General features: G+C 43.0%; 1 long non-coding RNA gene across 1 annotated transcript in view; it reads left to right on the forward strand.

The window, feature by feature from the left end:
- The window catches only part of LOC148646788 (uncharacterized), a 48,057-nt gene extending 33,088 nt beyond the window's left edge, over positions 1-14,969 (forward strand). The window contains exons 2-3 of the long non-coding RNA XR_015927526.1: positions 13,900-14,317; positions 14,881-14,969. This is a non-coding gene — a long non-coding RNA (uncharacterized LOC148646788). The remainder of the gene's footprint in view (positions 1-13,899; positions 14,318-14,880) is intronic.
- The last annotated feature ends 11,388 nt before the right edge of the window (positions 14,970-26,357 follow it).

Raw genomic sequence — 26,357 nt, forward strand, 5'->3', positions numbered from 1 at the left:
AAAGCCCTCCGGCACCCATTGGTGTTCAAACTCCCTATTCTAATGTCGCCCATGTTTGCGGAAAAGAAAAAAAGAAAGAACATAAAACACGAAAATGTGATGTGACGTGAGAGACAGGACTCATTCGTGCTGAGGTTCGTTCCACGGTCCTGCCCCCATCTTACCTAATAGGATCTTCAGACGCCATCTCTCCTGATCGCTGAAGTCATTCGCACCCGAGCCCCTCTTCGGATGACACGTCGCGAAGAGGACAAAGAGCTCTGTCTCGGGGGAAAAAGTCCTCAACCACAGTTCCCCTCTTACCTTTAGTCTTCTCTAAGAAATCCCTGCTACTCTGGAAACTGTAGCCTCCTCTGCAGCTCTGCCGGGCCGAGGAGCCCGAGGCAAGAGAGGAGTCGGTGAAGCCGCCCTCGTTGTCGCTCCCGGACTCCGAGGAGCTCCGGGCGGCGAGGACACTCCAGCGCGTCCTCACTCTCCCGATGTCGGAGTCACTCGCGGCCCCCGGGCTCCACCGTGCCCTCCGTGCTGTGGTTTTTCTGCACCGCCCTCTGCACAGATTTTTTTCCGGCCCAGTGGTCAGACAGCAGTACACGTGACCCCCGGCCCAGTGGACAGACAGCTCTAGAAGTGACCCCCGGCCCAGTGGACAGACAGCTGTACACGTGCGCTTTCTCCGCGGCGTCTTAAAACCATCATCTATTTTTCCAGATGATAATTCATTTCCTCCCCACACTGTTTCTACAGTTTTCGCTGGCGCTTGAGACGCGTTTTCCTCCGTCGGTGTCACTGCATTCTCTCTCTCTCTCTCTCTCTCTCTCTCTCTCTCTCTCTCTCTCTCTCTCTCTCTCTCTCTCTCTCTCTCTCTCTCTCTCTCTCTCTCTCTCTCTCTCTCTCTCTCTCTCTCTCTCTCTCTCTCTCTCTCTCTCTCTCTCTCTCTCTCTCTTGAGCATCGGGGCTCTGCTGCTCCCCTGCTCCGCCAGCGCTCATCTCTTGCTCTCCGGTGTGGGGGGCTCCCTGCTCTTCTGAGGGCTGCGGTGGTCCACTCTTTACTGTCTGTTCTCCTGCTTGGGACACCACCGGCTCGGGCTCACCTGCTCCCTCCAGCGATCTCCTCTCCTGCACCCCGGCCGTGGGCTCTGACTCCCCGCTGCCTCCCTGCACTGCTCCGCTCCCCGCTGCCTGACGCTGTCTGCTGGGCTCCTGTGCGCCCTGGGGCTGAGGCTCCCTGCCCGTCTCGTCCTCCACCTCCGGGCAGTTCTTCACCACATGCCCCTCGCTCCCGCACCCTAAGCACTTCATTGATTCCGAAGTCACGAATATAACGTAGTCACAGCTGTCAATCCGAAATTTAAGGGCCACATTGATCTCTTCTGTGGGGTTTTTTAAGATGATGTACACTTGTCTCCGGAAAAAGATGACGTGCTTCAGCTGCGGTGCCCTGCAGCCCAGAGGGACCCTCTTGATCGAAGAGACCACCTGTCCATACCGGAGAGGGTGATCTTTCGAGCCGGGGCCGCGAGAGGCAGTAACGGGGTGAAGGTGCCGTCCAGGACGACCCCCTTCTCCACCAGGGTGTTTGCCAGATCAGTAGATTGCAGGAAAATGACTATACCTCCACTCATGGGGGAAGCAGACCTGATGTTCCTGTAACCCACGACCTCCCCGACTGTAAGAACGCACATCTCCAGCGGACAGAACTCCGCAGGGGAGATTTTCACACCATGGTGTCGAGTTAATTTCTCAAAGGAGAGGTCTGGGGGGTCAGAGCCTCCAGAACCGGCCATAATGTGAAAATGAACTCCGGTTTTCCCCAAAAAAGACAGAAAAACACAAAACCAGTGAAGAAACACCGCCACATGATTCAAACACACCGAAGCTCCACCCACTCACTCAGTCTCGTGAGAAACACACAGAGAGAGAGGGGTGAATACAGAGAAAGAAGAGAGTGGAATAGAGAGAGATAGGAGAGGAAGAGTGTGAGAGAGGAAGAAGAGAGTGGAAAAGAGAGGAGAGGAAGAGTGTGAGAGAGGAAGAATAGAGTGGGAAAGAGAGAGAGGAGAGGAAGAGTGTGAGAGAGGAAGAAAAGAGTGGAAAAGAGGAGAGGAGAGAGTAGAGGAAGAGTGTGAGAGAGGAAGACCAGAGTGGAATAGAGAGAGGAAGAATAGAGTGGGAAAGAGAGAGGAGAGGAAGAGTGTGAGAGGAAGAATAGAGTGGGAAAGAGAGTAGAGGAAGAGTGTGAGAGAGGAAGAATAGAGTGGGAAAGAGAGAGAAGAGAGGAAGAGTGTGAGAGAGGAAGAACAGAGTGGAAAAGAGAGGAGAGAGGAGAGGAAGAGTGTGAGAGAGGAAGTATGTGGAATATAAAGTCTCACAGTACCCCAAGGAAATTAGGGCGATTGGCTGCACCTGGGGGACACCAGCCCCCTAAATGAGCACTTGGTGTAAGAGGTTGTCTGAGAAGACCCTCACTGTCACGAATGACCCGCTGAGCAAATTGTGCGAGGGAGAAGGTGCGCTGATTGATGGAATGTCGTGGTTGGCTGATTGGCAGGAGCATTCTCGTTTAGCAGATGTGCTCGGGGCTGGAGTGTGATTAGCATGAGTGGGCTTCCATGTGAGAATGTGGTGGGATGAAGGCATGACACTCACAGTTGCCCTGGACAATGAGTGTATAAGATCTAAGGGGGAGATTGTATTAAAATCAATTATCTAAAGGTTATCCAAAACAGCTTTGTATCGTTCTCACTCCCAGGTTCTGTTTCTGCCTGAGAACATGAAATAGGAGCACAGACGGCTGATCTGATTGACTGAAAGGCGGACGAGGAGTAGAGTGATAGGTATCGTTGATGGTAGTGTAACAGTGGTTGAGTGTTATTGCCTGTAGTGGGGCAGGAGACTGCCTTCCTGGACAGCAGATCTGACCCTCCCTGTATAAGTTCCCTTCAGGTTCATGTTGGAGACAAGTGACACACAGGGGCTCAGTGGGAGAGGTGGACATTTTCTTAAGAATGAACAGAGATGCCAGTAACAGCAGGATAAGCAGGGGTGGATTAAAGAACAGACTAGCATAGGCTGTAGCCTAGGGGTCCTGGATTGATCAGGGGCCCCCGACTGGCCAGAGTATTTTTTTAAATGGACCTGTGGGCCCCCATTGGTCCATAAAAGTGTTGAATAATTTGTGAACCAATGATTGGTTAGATGCAATGGTTTCGCAGTTCAAATTCATTTTGTCAGATTCATCAGTTAACCTCTAGATCAAGTTTACGGTAGCTAGTGTTGTAACAGAAAGAATAGGGTTCTGGATCCCGAGATGAAGTTAAACAACAAAACCGAAATATTGTTCCAAGTGCTGGTACAACCTTTAGGTTGATATATCCTTTCCTTTCCGCTTCTGACGTCACTCGTTATTATGGTAAAGGGGGGAGGTCACGTGTTTGGCCAGTTTACAGCTTTTTGGCCAAATGGTCAGGGAGTCCCCAGGGAGTTTCCTAGCTCTCCTAGCTCGCATCTGGAATCCTTATCAGTTCTCCCTTTCCTGCCATAAACTCCTGTTGCTTAGAAGTCTACTCTTCAAGCAGAAAGGACTTAATTTAACCCCCATCTTTACTTGTACTTCACTAGCCTCAAAATGTGCGATAGAAAATATGATAGTGGGGTGCAAAGACGAAAAGCACGTGTGAGCAGGGTCTACTTAGAAAGATCCCCAGATTGACCAGTTATTTCAAGTTTGCTGAGCCGGACCCCGATCCTGAGTTTACGGCTAACGTTACAGCCAGTGCTACAACAACCGCGGTTGAAAAGTTAGCTGCAGCGAGCCTGGGCACAGTCTACATCAATGCCAATCATGAGGACAAGCCAGCTCCCACAACGGAATCACAGGAACATGAGTCAGAGGCAGAGACATCTGAAACACCACCACCATCTCCATATGATCAACGAGCCATATCCGAGCCGCCGCAATGGCTGTTGCACCTGCTGCCATGGAGCTAACAGCTCCTGCTTCGTCTAGGTCAGACCCAGCACGCTGGGTTAGGTTGGGCCCAAAATCGTGTCAAAACCAAGACATGGATGTTGCAGCATCAGAAAGACAACATAAACACCAAAAGAGGTATTTCTCTAAAACCCTCTTCAAAAGAAAACTCGGAAATGGCGAGTGTGTGTCAAGAGAATGGCTGCTGTGTTCCCCTTCGAAAGGCGCAGTGTTTTGTTTTCGAATGTAAATTATTTGAGGACGCCGATAATCAGTCCGGACTGACCGTAGGCTATAGCGACTGGAAAAATGCCGCCGCACGCTTGGCTGAACAAGTGTTGGAGAGCCATAAAAAGGCTATGGTTACATACGTTATGCGCTGTGCTGATAATGGTCAAATTGTCATGAATCGCTCTCACGCAGGCAAGCACTCCTGCATTCCCACGAAATGTGCATGCACCAATCTGCCCTCTATTTAAACCCTCACCAGACCCCCTTTCAGTGCTCACGATTGAGATTTTCTCCCTGAGGTTCGTTTCTACTTTCTCATTTTGCAATTCTACTGTTTGACTCCTGGATCTTGACCCTACGCCTTTGCCTCCCAACTTCGTACCTCCCCCCCGTACTACGCTCTCCTGGATATTGGACCCTGCTTTTCTTCCTCAACTTCTTCCTGATTCTATACTGACGCTTCTACACCGCCATCCTGGATCCTGACCCCTGCCTGTTTCCTCGATTACGCCTTCACCTTCTGATTCAACACCGACGCTTCTACAACGCCTTCCTGGATTCTGAACCCTGCCTGCTTCCTTGACTACGCCTTCGCCTTCTGATTCAACACTGATGCTTCTATAACGCCTACCCGGATTTTGGACTCTGCTATTACTACGCCTTCGTCTAGCGGTTATCCTTCCGAAGAGCACCGCATAGGATCCCAATCCACCACAGTCATCCCCGGCGTGACACAAATAGATTCAGAACTAAAAAGACAGTTTGACAATGAATATGAGTATTGTCCTAACATCTTGAAAAGCATGGTTGCAGTGGTGAAGTTTTTAGCAGAGCGAGGGCTGCCTTTTAGGGGATGCAGCGAAACATTCGGGCACCCCGACAACGGGAACTTTATGGGTGTCTTCGAAGTTATCACCGAGTTTGATCCCTTCTTGGAAGCCCATTTAGAAAAATATCTAATCCTCGATGCAGTGTATTGATTGATTTGAATCTATTGGCTGCAATGGACTTGCACGAGTTGGGAGTGCCCTGCTGTTCTTGAAATAATGCGCTCAAACAGGGTGGTCATTGGTCTCTGCTGTGCCAATCTTGTTGTTGTGTTTCTTCGGTTTCAAAGTAAGCGTGTGCATGATTTCTGTTGTCATCTCGCGGACTGGCTGTGAATCTGATTTATTGGTTGCATTGCTGTACTTAAACTACAGGCTTTTGTAGTGTGTGTGTATTTGGGCTCCCTGTGTACATGTGTTTTCCCTGCGTGTGCAGCCTTACATTCCGTTTGAATAGGCGGTAGCAGCTCATACTCCGAACGCATCACTGAATTATTACAATATTTTCTCTCACTTTCTTCTGGTAATATGATGGGGGGGGGTTACACAACGTGTAGCCTAGGGGCGTCTGATCACCTTAATCTGCCACTGATCCCACCTTATTGCAGTGTTAGTGAATCAGACACGGACTTTGCTTTAAACCTGTGCAGATACATACTTTCACAGGTTCACACAGTGATACACACAATTACAGGCAAAACACTCAGGTTAAATGTTGCGAGTGAAAACAGACACCTGCAAATCAGAGATTTGTTTGTGTGTTTCGTCAAAACTCTAACAATGTGACAGATCTAGCGACCCACCTTTATTTTAAATTATTCTTATTAACTTTGCAGTGTTTCTGAATATCTCAGCAGTGAGAGCACTGCACTGCTGTGCAGCTGTCTGTAGAGGAATTCTATCAAGGCTTTTTAGTCTCCAGTGATGTTATAACCTGTTATCAATGTAGGCCTGTTTCCTCAGTCATCATGCTGTCTGGAACAACACCTGTGGCTCCAGCCCATCACACTATCACACTTAAAAAGCTCTTGCAATGCCCACAAGAGGGCACTCATTGACAACATCAATATATCAGTATCACTGAGCTGCTCCATTCCTGTGTCTACCTGGCCTGAGTGGGTATCAGTCTTCTTCCTCTTCTCTCCAGCTCTGTCAGGCTTATCTCCCTGTCTATTCCCCTCTCACACCAGGTGTATTTTATCTTCATATACTTGTACTTTTCAAAACTACCCACTTTTCACACAACATTATAGGGCAGTAATGAAAAGGTTAACTTTGGTTATCTTTACCTGTACTCGTGAATGAAGAAATGGGACACTTTTACATCCCTGATTTCTTCTGAAAAATATTATATTTGCACAAAGTCTATACATTTGTCAAATAACACTTTGCACAATGACTATGCAATGAGAAATGCATTACAATGAGAAGCAATAGAATTATTAATATCGCATCTGTATTGGCATAATATGGGAACATTTAGGTGGTCAGACGAGGCTCAAGACAGAGAAGGAATTAAACTACAATGAATTTAGGATATATGGAAACCACATTAATTGAAAGGAGACTTGGACATCTTTGACTGTTCATGGATTTTTTTTCTGGTTTGAATCGCACCTGTGGAAGGACTCAGAGTGTGTCCTCTCTCTTTTTGCATCTTCTAAATGCTTTTTTGAAACTTTAAAAAATAAATTAATTAATTTAATCCCTTTTTCAAATTATGGGCAACTATATTTCTTGGGGAAATATTTTAACACAGAGACGACAGAAGGACAGTGCTGGAGATCTGGAGTGGGTCCTCCCTTGTCTTTAAAGTCTTTTGTATGTCTGCTGTTGTGGTCACAACTTGTGGCTCACTCATCTCACCAGTCCAGTAGCAGCTACACTTGTTATGTTAGAGTGCTCCTCCTCTCCGGGGTCTCTTCGATCACACAGGGGTAGGAGGAAGGATTGTAACACCTGTAAAAACCCTTTGACTACACCCTGTCCGACACTGCGGAGAATAAAGACAGCACTGAGTCACTCAACGTGTTTTTCTAGGGCTGAGGGAAGAAAATACAAATAAATTATCACAATAACCACAGAAAAACAGAGTTATTACCTCATGATGATTAACGATTATCATTCTATGTCATTTGAAAACATTTCGGTGTTAGACTTTATTGATATTCCATCCATCCATTTTCTAGTCATGGTCACGAGGGAGCCAGAGTCTATCCCAGCCAGCAAACAGCACAGGGCAGGATACACCCTGTACACTACGTGACAGCAGTCCACCACACGGTAGACACAGAAACAAACATGGTCATTGTCAAACCACTTTCCCAGAAGCCAATAAGCCTTGTATGTGCTTTAGACTGTGGGCTGAAACTAAAGCACCAGGAGAAAACCCACTGGAACCAGGTGAAATCATATAAACACCATGCAGAGAGCACTACAGGAATTCAACCCAGTGCTCAAGTGCTGTGAGGCAGCGATAGCAGCCACTGTGTGATCTGTTTTTATCTGCAATAAGAGAAAAGCAATCTGTGGTGCAGACTGAACTTTCACTCTGCAAACAGATTATAACTCTTTTTGTCATGCAATTTAGATATGTATAAAAAAAGGTTATTTTCATACTTCAGAAAAACCTATCTGCTATAATAACAGTCTATGGTTTACTGACCAAGGAACACAATTTGCATAGAACAGACACTTTGCATTGGCAGCCCATGCTTCAGTGCTCTGAGAGTGTTTATAGCCCTGTGAGTTTAACACTTCATGACAGAGAGCTGCTCTTCATGGCAACAGTACCCACAGCAACAGTGAGCTTCATCACCATCTTCATCTGGACACTCATCGTCTGCACTCAGGGTAAGATATTATTTCATTATTTATTTTTATTTTTTGGGGGAAGATATAATTGAAGTATAATACATTGAACATTGCAAAAATATAATGTTGCCAATGAAAACAAACAATATAAATATAATAATGTTTTTATTATTTTCAGAATCCAGAGGACAGATTACTGTGACTCAGACTCCATCAGTGAAATCTGTAACTCCAGGACAGACAATTACTGTGAGCTGTAAGACCAGCACAGCAGTATACAGCTGCTATTCAAGCAATGACTGCCTATCCTGGTACCAACAGAAACCTGGAGAAGCTCCTAAACTCCTGATCTATTATGCAACTAACCGTCAGACTGGGATCCCAGAGCGTTTCAGTGGCAGTGGATCTGGGACTGACTTCACTCTGACCATCACAGGAGTCCAGGCTGAAGATGCAGCAGATTATTACTGTCAGAGTTTCCACTACATCAACAGTAAATATCTGTTCATACAGTGTTACAAAGCCGTACAAAAACCTCCCTCAGCAGGACTGCACAGCAACTGCACTGCTGCAGCTGTGACCTACCGAGATGGAGACAGATGAACAGAACAGAGTTTACTGTATGAAGCAGTTAAACTGAGACAAAAGCTGAACTTCATTAATGATATTAGTTAAGATATAACTTTATTTGCCATACAAAAGAGTGGAAATTTGTCTTTGGCATCACCATACAAAACTAAAAAAGGCAATACTCAACATAAAATAAATACAGGTGGGTAGCTGTGTCAGCATGCGTAGGCTGCAAAGGAACAAGTAATAGGTTTATTCCATGCTGAAAAAAAGAAGAACGTTTCGGCCGTGGAGCCTTCTTCAGGTGTGTTTTTTTTTAAGCAAGGAATAAACCTATAAATTAAATACACATTCAATACAAACAATAGTCCTAGGCATGCAAAAATATGTATTGTATACAGTACACACATCTTGCTCTGCCCATACTGCACTACCATTACACATATTCCCATAGCTCCACACAGGAAACAGTCACGTAGCTGGGTTTAATATACCTCAGGGAACAAAGGATTTCTTGTAGACATTTTTCTTGACCACAGGCTTTCTAAACCACCTCCCCGAAGGCAGCTCTTGGAAAAGGGAATGAAGAGATTGGGAGGGGTCATCAAGGATAAGTTGAACTTTCTTATGAACTGCAATGTAATATAGCCATATTGGGGTGTAATACCAGGTCTCTGGATCTCCCTTGTGCTTTGCTTGTTTCCCCGTTTCTACCTTGTCTGGATCCTCTCCTGTGCTACAGACCTTCTCATTTCACCTGACTATACTCTTTTTGTGTGTGCACATTGCTTCTTATCCTTGAAATCCCATTTGCATGACCACAGTATGGCCACAGGACTGTTTCTCTGGCTGCTGAATGTTTCCCACCTGCTTGCAGTTTACTGCCTGTTCGCCTGTCTGCCCTCCTGCTCACTCGTCTGCCTGCCTGCATGTAGGATTCATCACCAGCCCAGACCACTGTGCTCCTTTCAGCTCAGTTATTACAGTACATACAGTAGGTTGCAGGTCTTTACTGGATTTGCGCTGAGGGATAACATAAATAGGTCCATTCATCTTAGCAAAATTAGTTAACGATCCACACTTGTCAAGCCTCTCCATCACTTTTCTATTGGATTCAAGTTGTCACGATCATAAGTCCCTCCTCTTAAGGGTGCTCCGGCTCTTTCTTGTTTGTCTTGATTTTTTGCACCTGCCTCCTGTCTCAGCCTTTTCCTTTAAAAGCCAGATGCTCCTATCAATCCAGGCTCAGCTCTGGAAGATGGACGCCCAGAAGCCCACCTACCAGCGAGTCCAGGAGAGGCTCAACGGCATCGGCTTCACAATGGCGTTCTGACCATCTGGGTCCGGGGCTGGGAGCGCCTGGCCCCGTTACCCCTTTTTATCCCCCCGACCCTTCACCGGATCCTGCTCCGGCTTTTAACTTCTGTCTTGGATGGATTACCCGGCTCTGGACTTTTGCCTGCTCTGGATTTACCTACAGACTCCCTTTGGACTTGTTTGCCTTGGACCATGCCCCCCTGTTCTTCTTCCAGCCCCGATCCTAGTCTGCTTTCCCTGTGTTTGTTTCACTCCCCTCCAGATTCTGCCATCTGCACAGGGTCCTGAAAAAATACATACAAAAAATATACTTGGTGATACAAGTCTGGGCTTTGACTGGGACTGGAACACTCAAGGACATTCAGTTTCTTCTTGTCAGACCTCTTCAGTGTTGCTTTGGCCTTGTGCTATGGATCATTATTCACAACAGAGAGTGAATTTTCTACCCATTGTTTAGATTAGTAGTCAAACATGTGTAGTGTGCTCTCACGAGGCACCAGTTCTGTAGGGTTTGGGCATTTACTGGGACAATTATTAATTGTAGCAGTAAATCACAAAATGATTCTTTTAATGGCTTTAGAATCCAACCTTGCGATATAACTCAAACAACGCACACACACAGGTACTAATACACAAGGATACATTTATTAATACATAGAATATGCATGTAAACCTAACAGATCTTATCGTGAGGGTTATCAGAATACAAAAGGTATATATTCAATCAGTCACGAAGAGTTACACATATCAAGAGGACATACGTTCAGTATATCATTCATTTAGACCGTTTCATAAATGAACTTGGTTATAACTTCTACATTAGATACTCAAAACCAGTACATAACTCTTAGGAATTAAATTGATATCAACTGGTTGGGATAACAATTGAAATGCAGTGAAGTTGAATACTCATCCAATCTCTGGGGATTCAAATCTCCTGCAGGCACAAAGAAACAGTTGCAGGCTTGTTGCTGTCCAATACGCGCTCCTGGCTAGGTGCCAGGCTGTGCTGTGCGGCTTGCGATGGTGTGCTGCTGATGCTCACTGACCGGCTAGTTAGTGTTGGCTTTAACTAGCACAGTTTGTGCACAGGAGAAAAGATGACTGTGGGTCACAGCAGGTCAGGAAGAGGACCGGTTCGTTCCTGATGAAGAGCTAGTTCTGAATAGTGATTCAGCTGTCCACAGCTCCGACCTGTTCACGAGGACTGCTGCTGGTGCTAACCTCGGGTGGATCCTCTGGTTACTCTCTGGCAACCCCCGCTCTAGACTCTTAGAACAAAGGAAAGTTCTGGCACTCGGACACACTGGCCGTTCCGTGGTTGTCCAGGCTGAGCTCAGGATGGTCAGGAGGCGCGCTGCGAGAATGTCCTGCCCTTGGGAGCCTTCTGCTCCTGGGCCGTCCTGCCCTGGAATTGTCTTGCACCCCTGGAATTCTCCTTAGAGATTCCCCTACTCCAGGCTCTCTGTGTTGCCTGTTTTTACCTGGAGGAACTTCAGCTCGTTCAGTGGCTGAAAGTTTTATGGGTATCAGAGACCCACGTGGGTTACTCGGCCCTACCAGGCACTGATTGGTTGATCAAGGTGAGATATGAGTCACTTACTCCTGACACTTAGGAATGCAGTCCAGATGTCCATCTGGCACTCCCTAGATAGCTAGGCGCCAATGGATGACCATTGATCATGATAGCCAGGCTTAGCTAAGTGCATCCCCATTTGGGAGCTGTCCCTTATCAAAAGAAAGCATCTTTAAATCAACTTGCATGAATAGCTTCTCTGTGGCTAGACCACAGAGATGAAGAGAGAAGAGAGAGGCCTCATTTGGGAAAGCACAGCAACACTTAATTCTGTCTTATTAACAAGCATTGCCGCTACACATGTTTTGCTGTAGGATTTGCCAGTACTTTGCGTCATTCATTATATCACATGTACTGAAGATTTGGAGTTAATCTGCAAAACCCCTTCTATTCATGATACCTCAAAGAGGATCTGCTACTGCTGTATACAGTATATGCTGTATGAATTGTTGTGTTTTCGGCAAAAGGATAATTGGTCACTCCAGTGTGACAAAAGAATATTTTAATAAGGTCAAAGTCAGAAATACATCATCGAACTACACCAAAATTATATCAAATACATATGGTTAGGATGGTTTGTGAATGTGTTAGTCGGATGGAATGTGTTATTGGCTTTATGTTGTATTTGTATTGCATGTATTTAATTGTATGAGCTCACCAAACCAAATTCTATGCAACTAGTTGTTATGGCAATAACGTTTTAAACTTGAACTTGAACTACACTATCTGTTATGGTCTAACTTGCAGGATCAATCAGTCCACTTACTCAGCATTCATACTCTTGGAGATAAGTAAATATGGAGTTACTATTGTTTGTGCAATTTCATATCATTGGATACTGTGGTAAAAGTGTCATGGGTCTTTAATAACCAACAGCTCAAGAATTTGACTGAACACCTGTAAACGGGTTGTGGTTCTGGAATAACTCTGGTCCTGCGTCGACAGCGGTCTCAGATCCATACCAACTTGAGTGAGAGCCAGAGGAGCAGCTCAGGGATCTTTCATCTAATTATTTCGAGTTTTAAAAGAAATGTGACAAGCCAAGCTCGTACTGGTCTTGAGAAGGAAAAGAGAAGATCTGTTTTCTTCATGTGAAAAAGAAAATTACTCCTGCATCTGAAGGACAGAGCTGAGGTTCTGTACTGAATGCCGAAGCAGATGAATGAGAATCTTTTATTGCTGCCCATATCAAGAGGGTGCTTTTCGTTAAGGCAGAATTCCAACATGGCTCTCAGAGCCCTGGGGATTGAGTGCAGTTCATGGTCCACTAGTGACCTCTAGTGGAGACTAGCAGGACTTCAGGTGAAAAAAAGGACCGCTGTATCGCGGCACCTCAAACTGGGCAGCTAATGAATTCCTGATACAGAGGAAGGTCTGCAGACTCCTGCTCTACAAGCACCACTTACAGAAACACAATCATATTATTGTTTTCCCATTGTAGTCCTGACCAGGACCAGCCTTTCTTAGGTTCAGAGGTCGCAAGCTTAGGCAAACATTTTGTTGATATTTAAGAAAGATATTTATTGCACAAATCTGAACTGGACATTTCTGAACACAAAGTGTTTACTTGAAACAACGTCCTTAATTAATTAATTTATTCTATCTGAGCTCATTACTGAATCTGAATATACAGTTCTCTTTTTTCCTGATATATGGTACTAAACTCAATACAATGTCTTTCAGACAAACAGGTTATTCCCCCACATCCCTTCTTAACAGGAGTCAATTATCCAGGTGGACAATATTCCCAGGTCTCCATCACACCTGAGGTGCCATTGAGGACATTAATTCAGCCTTTTTACTGTTACTCTACTGTTTCTCCATCAAAGCATCTTTATACAGTAATACTAGAATTTGTTATAAAATGTGAATTGAAACTTAAAGTACTGGTATATTTGTAACTATGTTTTTTCAGTATTCAATTTACAATATAAGGATCAAGCTGTAATAAAATCAGTTGTGTTTTTTAGCATGTTAGAGATTAGTAACCCATCTTTGACTGGGAACAGAGCAAAACATTAACATTTTTCATTATTCTAGTGGACCAGTTAGTAAATTGATATAGTTAATTATTTACACAGTAAAAGCAAATAAGTGAAATAAGAGAAATAAATGTTTTATCCTTCATAGATTAGAAACCCATCTTTGACTGGGATAAACAGAGCAAAACATGACACACTGACACAAAACCCTAACAAGCCCCATCTGTTTTCACAGCTCAGATCACATCTAACTGTCTGTGACAGGATTTGTATACAGGAAGGAGCTTTGCATACCTGTGCCGCCTCACTGCTCTGAACACTTTAAGACTCACAGTGTGGATCATTCACTGTTCAGCCCTTTCAGAGTCACTGACACACACAGGACAATGATGCCACTGATTCTACTGCTGGGGACACTGGGGCTCTTTGCTCAAGGTGAGGATAAAATATAATTCTTACATTCTGTGGTTCTGTGATTCATTCTGAATATTGTGATAGAATAAAACTTACTGATAAATGAATGAAAATTATAGCAATTGTTTTCTCAAGCAAAATAATACATAATGATCAATTATTAATAATCTTTTATCTATAACTACTGTATTCCCTCTCTAGGGTCCAGTGGGCAGATTGTTCTGACTCAGTCTCCAGCTCAGACTGTTCTCCCAGGAAGCTCTGTCTCTATCAGCTGTACAGGCAGTCAGTCTATTAGCAACTACCTGCACTGGTACCTGCAGAAACCTGGTCAGGCTCCACAGCTCCTGGTTTATTATGCAACAAACCGTCAGTCTGGGGTTCCTGATCGATTCACTGGCAGTTATTCTGGGGCAGTCTTCACACTGAAAATCACAGGAGTCCAGGCTGAAGATGCAGGAGATTATTACTGTCAGCAGAGTAACAGCTTCCCTCTCACACAGTGATACATGTCTGTACAAAAACCTCCCTCAGCTCTACAGGAGCTGCTCTGGCTCATCAGCAGGTCTGAGAGTAAGAAGAACAGCTGAGCTGCTACAGGAGAACTGAACAACACTGGGTTTGTACATAATGTACAAATCTACAGCATATTATATTTGAATATATTTGAAAGTACTGTAGATATTTGTTATTTTACATTTTTACACATAAAATTCTAATGTATCTAAGTTAATAGATATGGCAGCATTGTGGCATAGTGGTTACTATTGTGCCTAGCAGTGCTGGTGCCCTGGGTTCAATTCTGAATCTGGTGTGGAGTTTGTATGTGCTGGTGCTGGAGGAAATGTGATGAGATTACTTCAAGGCTTCTTTGGCATTTTTAAGTTTCATGGTTATACTACAATAAGTTCTTATGCCATACACTCTGCCGAGATTAAACAAATTACAGCACAGATTAGCGATGGTTTGAAAAGGGTTTTAAGTCATAAAAAAGGGCTGGAGAACACCAAAGACACACACAAGGTGTATCCCTCTGGTGCTCTGAATCCCAGCAGTTTTGCAGGACGTTTTATAGTCTAAGTACAGCTCTGGCCAGCCTCTGTTATTAAATCAGACTCTTTTCTATTCCTCACTCCTTTCTCTCGGGCTGTCTGGGGTACTTTTCTTTCCCTCTTCTTCCAGCTCCCCAGCAGATCCTTTTTATTCCTTCCTAGGGAACCAGGCATCCTGATTCTGTTCTGATGCCTGGAGATCCTCACTCCATTAGCCTGAGTATTCCTAGTTTTGTGGCTCTGACGGGGACCTCTCCCTGCAGCTGTGCTGACCCAGGGCTCTGAGAGTTTGGCAGTGACTGAGATCTGTGTAGTAGTTTACATTGTAGAAATACATATCTGTGCTTCGAAAATATCAAATTGATTTTTGATACACATCTCAACTTAGAGAGAGGAGTGGGGTTAAATCTATCAGTTGTTGGGAGGAATTGCTCACATGGGAGAGTTGAAATATATTTATTTTCACCTCCTGAGTCCAGATCCTGTTAGACTGTGTTTCTGTGTTTCTCTGACAAACCAGGTACACTGCCTCATGAACCCTGGTGGTGTCAGTTCAATCTCTTTGTGGCCTTTCGCTTGTTTAGTTCCTTCTGCAGTGTTTAAGCTTCTCATTCAGTATCTGAAATGTGCGACTGGTACCACACATGTAGTTTGACTGCAGGAGTGATTCCAGGATGCTTCACATGTCATGGAAACTGTAGATGAGTAGTTTAAAAAAATAGGTTTTAGATTTTAAATGTAGACTGTATCTAAATACTGTAATCCTTTCTACCTACAGTAGTCAATCAGTGCAAACTGTATTCATACCTCCACTACACCATTAAAACTCTTACTTTCATTTTTTGTAAATAAATGTAATCATTGACTACAATGTAATACACTACAGTATATCTATATAGAGTAAATATACATACAGGAAATAGATCAATGTATAATACTAAATCTGATACTTATCAGTATATAACCCATAAAATCAGAAATGTGATCTTTGTGTGGATCTGAAGTTTATTTTGTATCAATATTTTTTGACTAAGATGAACCACAGTGTGAGAGAAGAGAAGCCAAAGTACTGAAAGAAGCTGACAGTGTTTTTCTAGTTTTCAACAGTGATCTCTACTGAAATTACTGAAAAACTGCATTACATTTTATAATCTCACCTGATGTTGCCTGATAGGCAGCACTAACCAAAACAATAAGCAAAATATCTAACTATCACATGTCATTAGAATACAACAAGATCACTGAGTGCCATCAGGTAACATGAACTACAGTACATCTGCAGGAAAACATGAGGTAAACTGAGTCCTCAGGTTTGTTGACAAAAGGAACTCCTGGAATATTCCTGCTATGAAGATGTGTTTGTTAATAATGAGACAGAACCAGGTTCCAGCATACATTTCTTCACAGACCTCAGTGCACAAATGTGTTCACAGCTCAGCTTGGTTAATTAACTAAAGAAGACACTTTGCATTGGCAACACATGATTCAGTGCTCTGGGAGTGTTTATAGCCCTATGAGTTTAACACTTCATGACCGAGAGCTGTCCTTCATTGCAAAAGAACCCACAACAACAATTACTTTTATCAGTGTTTTCATATATACAAATATGACACAAATAAATTAAAACAAGAAGATTTGTAATCTGACAGGGCCCATATACAGCCCATCCCACAGCCTGCAAGCATTAGGCAGAAATCCTGACTCTGGAATCTGGTAACTTATTTTTAAGGTTTTATTTAATACTTTCTGTTTTAAAAAATATTCAAATAATCAATTCCTCACAAAGGTCATATTTAATGGGAAATCGACATAATCAAAATTACACCTTTGTTCTCAATCATGTCCCCTTTATTTTGAGAAACCCTGTACACTTGGTAGAGGGGCTGGTAGATGGAGACTGAGCTGTTCAGTTACAACAGTGGTTCTCAAACTTTTTTGACCAAGTACCACACCTGGTCAAACAAAAGCTTCCAAGTACCACCTACAAGTCATCTTCTCATAGTAACCCCAGAAATTCTCAATGTCCAATATGAGCGTACGTGTGCACACACTCACATAGACTTATAATAAATATGATGATGATGAACTTTATTTGATATAGTGCCTTTAAAGGTGCCTTCTCAAAGTGCTTTACAGAAAAAAAAAACAGGAACAACAACAAATAAAAATAAACAATAAAAAAGGACCATTTCAGCGAGAGGGGTGAGCCTGTTTAGTCCAGCAAAGCAGATGAGAAGCCATTTTTCAAACCTTGATACAATTCACAACAGAGTCTAACAGATTTTAAATCATCAGGCATTTTCTTGACAGCAAAGGTCTCACGGTGGATGTTGCAATGCGTCCATTCATTTCTGGCGCAACCTCTCTAATTCGTGCAGGTACACTGCTGTTTTGGCTTGTCATTTCTCTAGCACTGTCTGTACAAACTCCAATGCATTTTATCCAGTCGATGCCATTCTCTTTGATAAATTCATTCAGAAGCTGAAATATGTACTCTCCTGTAGTTCTTGTTGGTAGCGGCTTACAGAACAGAAAGTCCTCATGGGACAGGCCCTCAAACTCGTATCTAACGTAAACGAGCAAATTGGCCAAACTGACTACAGACTCATCTAATTGCATTGAAAAACATCTACTCATCTTAACGCGCTCTATCAGCGTACTTTTTATATCATCCGCCATTTCAATAATTCTATGAGTGACTGTGTCTTTCAGAGGGGGCAGCATGTCGAGCTGTTTAGCAGCTTTTTCTCCACACATAATATGTGTCAGCTCTTTTGCCAACGGTTAATAAAGTTCTTCAAAAATAGTGTGGGGCTTACCTGCTTTAGCAATCTGCAAGCTTGCATTTTTCCCCATTTCCGTTTAGATTACCAGCGTTTGTAGCACACATTTCTATGCTTTCCTGTGTTTACAACATTGGCATTGTTCTAAAATCATGTAAATTCTCCTACCTCCCTATTTGCTGGAGATAGCTTTTTTTAAATACAATTGATCACTTACGTCCGTAGCACGCATTCTTGTAGAATGGTATAGAATTACATTGTAGCTCTGTGTCCACTCAAGTATTAGCGTGCGCTGTATCGTAGTGCAGTACGTGGGCTGCATATTAGACAAGTATTAAAATAGAAAATATGAAAACCCATCCCAATTTTTCAGCGCAAACAACAAAGTTCCAGGGTCATATGGCGTACCAGCTGGTGGCGCTCCGCGTACCACTCCTGGTAAGCGAATCACAGTTTGAGAACCGCTGAGTTACAAGCTTGGAGATGTCCAGTCTGGGTTCTGATCAACACACAGTACAGGAACAAATATGCTAAAGCGAGAAACATGAGCTCAGAATGGCTGTAAGTTGGAGCAACTTCCTCATTTTTAAACTAGAAACAGAAAAAAACAAAATAGCTTTTCTCTCAGCAGTGTTCTCAATGAAAGATAGGCAACAGTCTTTCAGGGCCTGTTACAGGGGTAAAGGGGTCTTTGTACCCTTCAAGGTGTCTGGTGGTGCAGTCTGTCAGCTACAAAACTGCATTTAAGACTCATCATCCATGACATATTATGACATATATTAAAATTGTGTTAAAATAAATAAAATTAGCATTCTTGTTTTTTGTAAATATTGTTAGAGGCTGAGGTTGTCTACAGTGGAGGTATCTAAGAATCTAGATAAAGTGTGTAACACCTGGCAGTGTAAACATTTCCAGCTTCAAAGCAGGGGGGATGTTTGCTGAGAAGTAGAGAGTCCAGATTATGTGATCAAAGCAGCCATACACCTTAATTAAGTTCTGAGTAAATGAGTAAACTGTCAATCAAAAGTCCAGAATGACACCATATTATTCGATCAAGAGAAGGACAGAAAAGATGAAAAGGTTAAAACAGGACACCAGAAGAAAGAGAACAGGAGCAGAAAGAACTTGAAACTTGTACCAGGAATCAGACACTATTTCAAGATCATCTGAAAAGTCCTGATTCAAGCTCAGTATTTGAATCTTGCTAGGAGAGCTTACTATTCTGTGGCTTTTAGGAAACTTGGAGTTCCTGAGTGAAAAGTCCCTCAGTTTAAAACTGCCTCTCCTGCTTATCTGGTGCATTTTAGAATAGAGAGATGGGCATTTATTCTGTGGCATCTGGGTGTGCAGGGAGAGATCTAAGTGTAAGCTGTATTCTATTTAGTTTAAAAGGCAGTTTATCTCTCCTTTGGCCTCTGTTGGCATTATTAAAGAGCCAGGTATTCAGTAGCAGTTTGGGATGTAGACCTAGTCTGTATACTTGTAAATACAGCAACGTGTATGTTGTTTGTTTATGATGTGTGTAGTGTACAGTTTGTATTGTCATTGTTAATATTTATTTAACTCAGTGTGCCTAAATTGTTACTGTTCTCATCAAAACAGAGAACAAAGAATTAATTAATGTAACTAATCATACCAACCACTCTGGTTAATTCTTTAGGAAATCCTTATAAGCTCGGGGTTATGATTATTTATTTTACTTATTGCTTTATTCGTTCACTCAATTCCTTTTATTCACCATATTTCAAATCCCCACCACTTGTAACAATACTCTATTTTTAAGTCCGGACACCCACAGAGCATGTTGCTCTGCAGGATTTAAGATGCTTCAAGGGGGAATGCAGTTAAAGGGAAAATAGAATGGGGTGTTATTCAGAGTTTGCACAAGATCAGTGAGTTCTAGAGGTGGAAACTTGTATTGTTTACACCTCCAATATACCTGCTGTACATTTACTAAAACAAATAAAGCTCTTCAAAACAAGTTTTGCTTTCCCAAGCTCTTTCTGAAAGGGTTCTTCACCTGTTAGCCAGCCCTGTCATTCTTTAAGGACACCATCCCTTTGTCCAGTGTGTGACAGTAAAATGTAACAGCTTCCGTTGAAATATTGTGTCCAGAACATGTTGAATGAAGCCAGATGGGCTGCTGACATTATTCACAGTGAAAACAGAAAACACAGGAGATGAATCAGGACTGTCTGAAAATTCAGGACCCCAAAAAGGTCTTAGATTATCAAATATTCAATGTCAAGATCTACAATTGGATGAAGGCTGGATATGGGGAAAGAATGGGAGTGGAAAGAGCTTTATTGAGAACAGGAGAAAACTCTTTGCACACAGAAGTGTAGGTGTGTGGAACAAGCTGTCACAGCTGCAATGTTCAAGGCGATTCTATTCAAGAATATTCAGGATAAGCTTTTTGAATAATCAAAAATCAGTAATTTATTTAGTTGTCACTATTAAGACAGCCTATTGATCCTGTCAAACATTTTACTGCAGCAATCTAGATGAAGTGCAGGCTGAAAGGGCACAACAACAGAAGTCTAGCTGAGATTTCATCCCACAGCCTTCCAATTAGCTAACTGTAACTGTAACTGAGAAAGCAAAATAAACCACTAGCCTACTCATTAGTAATCTCTCTTGTGTCTCTGAGCAGCTTGTACCTTCTTTGATCACTTACCAAAGCAGTCAAGACGAGCATAAGCACCATTTTGAAACACAATGTATAGGAATAGTTTTTCAAGCTGCATTTTTAGGTGAAAATATTTTTTTTAAAGAAAATTTGTAGAGAGGAGGTTCCGGGAAATGTATTTTCAGAGAAAATGAAATCACTTTGGTGCCACCAGAGGGCACACTCCCTAAATGTCTCTAGTTGAAATCAGCGATTTCATGTTCAATCTCTGGCTCTCCAGCTCCACCCACAAAGTGCTGGACTTGAAGAGGGACTTAATCACCTGTGTCACTGAACATTAAGAAGTGAAGAAGTTAAGTGATGTCTTATAATGGCAACTTAGATTTTGAGCTTTAATCCTTCAGTCCTACTGTGAGCACACAGAGCCAAGTGCTGCTTTAACCAGACTCACCACACGCCACTCCATTCCAGCTGTGTTGAGTGGAATAAGTTAACAGTGGGTTCAGGTCTTACACAAGTTTGAAACATGCATTTTTAAAACCATTTAAAGTATATTTAAGTATATTTTTGTCTGAATTGTGTAGTGCGAGTCAAAATGACGTGCGCCGTATAGCTACACCATTGAGTGTCTCATTGGCGTGTTGGGAATACTGGTACACAGTGATGCTATTGTTGAGGATTTTTTTCTCTCTCGCATTTTCTCTCACTCTCTCTCAAATTCCCTTTACAGTAATCATAACTGATGCTTACTAATATTTTATGTATGTTCGTGAATACACATCTGTGTGAAATGTGTTTTTATTTTATAAGTTAAAGTATTGAAGCTTACTAATATTTTATGTATTTTATGTATGTTAATGTACTGTATACATATCTGTGTAAACTGTGTTTTTATTTTATACATGTTACAAGTTGATGTATTGAAGGTACAGTATTTAGCGTATGCCACGTCCCATGATTCGCATCTATAGGGTGTAAGCAGAGCCAGACTTACGCATGCGGAATTCAACTATAGCATTTACAGGACCATAATTTTAAATAGGAAACATTTGTTTAAAAATACACAAAAGTTACAGTACACGTGGGTTTCGGGAACCTTCACGTAAATTGAGAACCCTGTGTAAAACTACATGACTTGCATTAATTGCAAAGGGTGCAAGGCAGGATACACTCTGGAAGAGATGCCAGTCAGTTGCTAGGCAGATGGACACAAAAAGACACACAAACACTCACATTGGGGTCAAATATCGCAGCAGCCAGTTATTCTAGCAATGTATTTGGACTGTGAGAGGAGACTAGAGCATCTGGTGGGAAACCCATATGAACACGGGGAGAACATTTTGCACAAGCAAAATACGGAAATAAAAAGGTAATAAAAGTTTGGAAGTAAGGGATATTCCAATGGAATGTGCTAATTAACATAGTATGATAAAAACATTGAAAATGCATCAATGATATCATAATGAACAATTGGATTGCTCTGATTGAAAATGATTTTAAAAACTATCTCTATTAGCACAATTAGCACAGCAGAAGCAATCTTCACATATAGAATCATACAGTGTGTCTAGATACCTGGATGCTCTTCAATTACTTCACGGTCAGAATGGATGTATTCCACACCTGGAATAGAGGGACAGACAGAACACTAAAGAGAAGGAACTAAAGTTAAAAAGACACAGCACTCCACAACACTTGCCAATCATCATATAGTAATAGTCATATGAATCGCCACACAATTGGCAGTCATTTCCCTAAAGACCTATTAAAACCCACCTGAGATGTGGTCCCAAAGCTTCTGGTCTGCATCTGAAATAACAAGTGGAACATCCTGGAAGATTCCCAACCACAAAATTAAATCTTTGCAATGTCCTACAAAACAGATCGACCTTTGGGAAGTTCAGGCGCAAAAAATATATATATATATGAATGCCAAAATTTGTCTTGACACGTTTGATAGTTCATGATAGTGAAAGCATATTTACTTTTATGTGAGAATAAATGTGATTTATTCTTTTTTTGTGATTTATTCAGCTTTTATATTCAAATAACGTTATGAGATATGAGAACATTAGAGTTAACATATGTGAAATATATTAACTCTGATGTTATTGTCTTATCTTGGCAATCCCTGAGGGAATGATCAATCTTTCCTATCACAGCAGATCATTTTACAAATATATTCTATTAAGACTGATAGTTTAATATACATGTTCTGGTGTTGTATCAATAAGTTGTATATCATGTAAGCTATTAAGCCCTGCAGTGAAATGACAGGTTGAGCCCCGAGCCCAGGACTGCAGGGATCTTTGGGAGATCATAGAGATGAGATGGAGGTGAGGCAGCGAGCAGGAAGCAGAGAGCGAGAGATGTGTGGGCTGACTAGGCTGGGAGCGAGTGAAGGCTGCAGTCTGCAGACTGGGACCTATCTGTGGAGAAGGTGGGGAGACCAGCACGCGAGGAGTTGTGTGGAAAGTAGACAGCAGGGTCACTAAGGACAGTTTGCCAGGAATAAACAGACAGAGGAATAGCAGGTTCTGAAGGAAGGCCAGTGGAGGACTGGGATCCCCAAGTGCTGGCAAGAGGCCTTCTGGGGGAAGGTGAGTCTCTGTTGGATCAATGCTTTCAGAATGTTTAGAGAAAAGGCTGTTGTTTTTAAGAGGTGTATATGCAGAGTCTAAATGTGGTAGAGGTCTAACATCAGAGTACTGATCTAGCAGTACATGCACTACATATTATATACACTGTAGCGGCGAGGCTTATTAATAAGAAAGAATTAAGTGTTCTGAGCTTCCCAAATGAGGCCCCATTTCTCTGTTCATCTCTGTGGTGCAGCCACAGAGAAACTATTCATGCAGGCTGATTTAAGGTTTCTTTTGATAAGGTTTCCTAGGACAGCTCCCAAAGGGGGATGCACTTAGCTAAGCCTGGCTATCATGATCAATGGTCATCCATTGGCGCCTATCTGTCTAGGGAGTGCCAGATGGACATCTGGACTGCATTCCTAAGTGTCAGGAGTAAGTGACTCATATCTCACCTTGATCAACCAATCAGGGACTGGTAGGGCCGAGTAACCCACGTGGGACTCTGATGCCCATGGAACTTTCAGCCAATCAACGAGCTGAAGTTCCTCCAGGTAAAAACAGGCAACACAGAGAGCCTGAGAGATTCAGAAGGGAGATTCGAGATTCAGAAGGGATTCAGTAGGATTCTAAAGGGAATTCAAAGGAGAATTCCAGGGCAGGACGGCCCAGGAGCAGAAAGCTCCCAAGGGCAGGACATTCTCGCAGTGCGCCTCCTGACCATCCTGAGACTCAGCCCGGACAACCACGGAACGGCCAGTGTGTCCGAGTGCCAGAACTTTCCTTTGTTCTAAGAGTCTAGAGCAGGGGTTGCCAGAGAGTAACCAGAGGATCCACCCGAGGTTAGCACCAGCAGCAGGCCTCGTGAACAGGTCGGAGCTGTGGACAGCTGAATCACTATTCAGAACTAGCTCTTCATCAGGAACGAACCGGTCCTCTTCCTGACTTGCTGGGACCCACAGTCATCTTTTCTCCTGTGCACAAACTGTGCTAGTTAAAGCCAACACTAACTAGCCGGTCAGTGAGCATCAGCAGCGCACCGTCGCAAGCCGCACAGCACAGCCTGGCACGGAGCCAGAGAGCGCGGATTGAACAGCAACAGCCTGCAACTGTTTCTTTGTGCCCGCAGGAGATCTGAATCCCCAAAGATTGGATGAGTATTCAACTTCAATGCATTACAGCTCGAGAATTCAATTGTTATCCAAACCAGTTGATATCAATTTAATTCCTAAGAGTTATGTACTTGTTTGAGTATCTAATGTAGAAGTTATAACCAAGTTCATTTATGAAACGGTCTTAATGAATGATATACTGAACGTATGTCCTCTTGATATATGTAACTCTTTGTAACTGACTGAATATATACCTTTTGTATTCTGATAACCCTCTCGATAAGATCTGTTAGGTTTTATATGCATATTCTATGTATTAATAAATGTATCCTCGTGTATTAGTACCTGTGTGTGTGCGTTGTTTGAGTTATGTCGCATGGTTGGACTCTAAAGCCATCAAAAGAATCAACTTTGTGATTTACTGCTAAAATTAATAATTGTCTCAGTAAATGCCCAAACCCTACAGAACTGGTGCCTTCAGAGAGCCACTATGATTACATATTTGGCGTCCCTGAGCCGGTTTTCTTACACTGGAATCCAGGGTGTCCAGCGAAACGGGAGTCATGTCCCTATTGTAAAACTGCAGATCTGACTGGATTAGAGACAAATAATTTGTCCTGAGGGCACTGAGGAGGTGCCGTCTGTCCTACCAAGGCTCGTCGAACAATTACCTCAATGTCCCATCTTACAGCTGCCAGAAACTTACCAGAAGGGATGATGGGTTCAGGAATCAATTCGGCCTCAGGAGGGTCGTGGATCCGTGAGAGTGCGTCTGCTTTGATGTTCTTAGAACCTGGAGTGTAGGTGATAAAGAAATTAAACCTGGTAAAATAAAGGGACCACCTAGCCTGGCGAGGACAAAGACGTTTGGCCGATTGCAGATACTCCAGGTTTTTGTGATCAGTGTAAATTAAAAATCGGTGATGAGCACCCTCTAGCCAGTGCCTCCAGTCCTCCAATGCCAGCTTAATGGCCAAGCGCTCACGGTTACCAACGTCATAGTTCATCTGTGCAGGGGATAATTTCTTAGAGAAGAAGGCACAGGGGTGAAGAATCTGTTTTTCTCCATGACGTTGGGAGAGAACAGCACCCACACCATGGCCAGAAGCATCCACTTCGACCACAAAAGGCAAAGTAGGATCAGGGTGTTTTAGGATGGGGGCTGTTGTGAATAGGTGTTTCAGGCGCTGAAATGCTTCTTCTGCGTGAGGGGTCCATTTACCTTGTCTTGGTCCTTTTCGAGTTAAAGAGGTTATTGGAGTGACCACCGAGCTGAAGTTTCGAATAAACTTCCTGTAAAAGTTAGCAAAACAGAAAAATTGTATGTGTTTGAGATTCTTGGGTGTGGGCCAATCAGTAATCGCAGAGACTTTACTCGAATCCATTTCGACCCCCTCTGGAGAGATGACGTAACCTAAAAAATGAATCTTTGAAGCATGGAAGGTGCACTTTTCCAGTTTATTCTTAATGAGCCGGGAGAGTACTTCTCTGACATGGAGAACATGATCCTGTAAGGAATTAGAAAAAATTAGAATGTCATCTAAATAAAACAAGACAAATCTTTGTAGGAGATCACGAAAAATGTCATTAATAAAAGACTGAAACACTGCTGGGGCATTAACCAAACCAAAAGGCATGACCAAATATTCGTAATGTCCATGGGTTGTCATGAATGCCGTCTTCCACTCATCCCCTTCCCGAATGCGGATTAGATTATAGGCCCCTCGTAAATCCAGTTTGGTGAAGATCTTGGCCCCATGCACAGACTCAAGTGCTGCTGGAATTAGAGGCAAAGGGTACCGATTCTTGATTGTGATCTCGTTGAGGCCACGATAGTCGATGCAGGGACGGAGCCCACCATCCTTCTTTTCCACAAAAAAAAAACTGGCACATGCAGGTGACGTGGATGGACGTATAAGTCCAGTCTTCAGAGAATCTTGTATGTAAACTTTCAGGGCCTCAGATTCAGAATTGGAGAGCGAAAAAATACGACCTTTAGGAGGGATAGTACCTGGCAAAAGGTCAATGGCACAATCATATGGTCGATGAGGTGGGAGGGCCAAGGCCTCCTGCTCATTAAATGCTTCCTGTAGATCAGAATATTGAGGGGGTATGGTAGGAGCACCGGAAGGAGACGTCGCCGTGAGTGCAATTCTTACGGGTAGATGACAGCAATTTCTAATACATGTGGGTCCCCAAGCTAAAATTCCTTTACGGGACCAAGAAATGTTAGGGTCATGCTGTTGTAGCCAAGGAAAGCCTAGTACAAGGGGATGTGTTGGGGTCTCAAGGAGATAAAACCAGATGTCTTCCACATGGGTGGCGCCAATCTGCAAGCTTATTATTTCAGTTTGCCACCTAATAAGTCCTGGAGATACTGGGAAGCCATCAATAGATTGAACACGAAGAGGTGGAGTCACCAGGGTCAAGGGTAAGTTCCAAGTTCGAGCGATGGAGGCGTCTATAAAGTTTTCTGCCGCCCTGAGTCAATAAAAGCAAGA

The sequence above is a fragment of the Lepisosteus platostomus genome, chromosome 16, assembly GCF_059453375.1.
Source record: "Lepisosteus platostomus isolate fLepPlt1 chromosome 16, fLepPlt1.hap1, whole genome shotgun sequence".
NCBI lineage: Eukaryota > Metazoa > Chordata > Actinopteri > Semionotiformes > Lepisosteidae > Lepisosteus > Lepisosteus platostomus.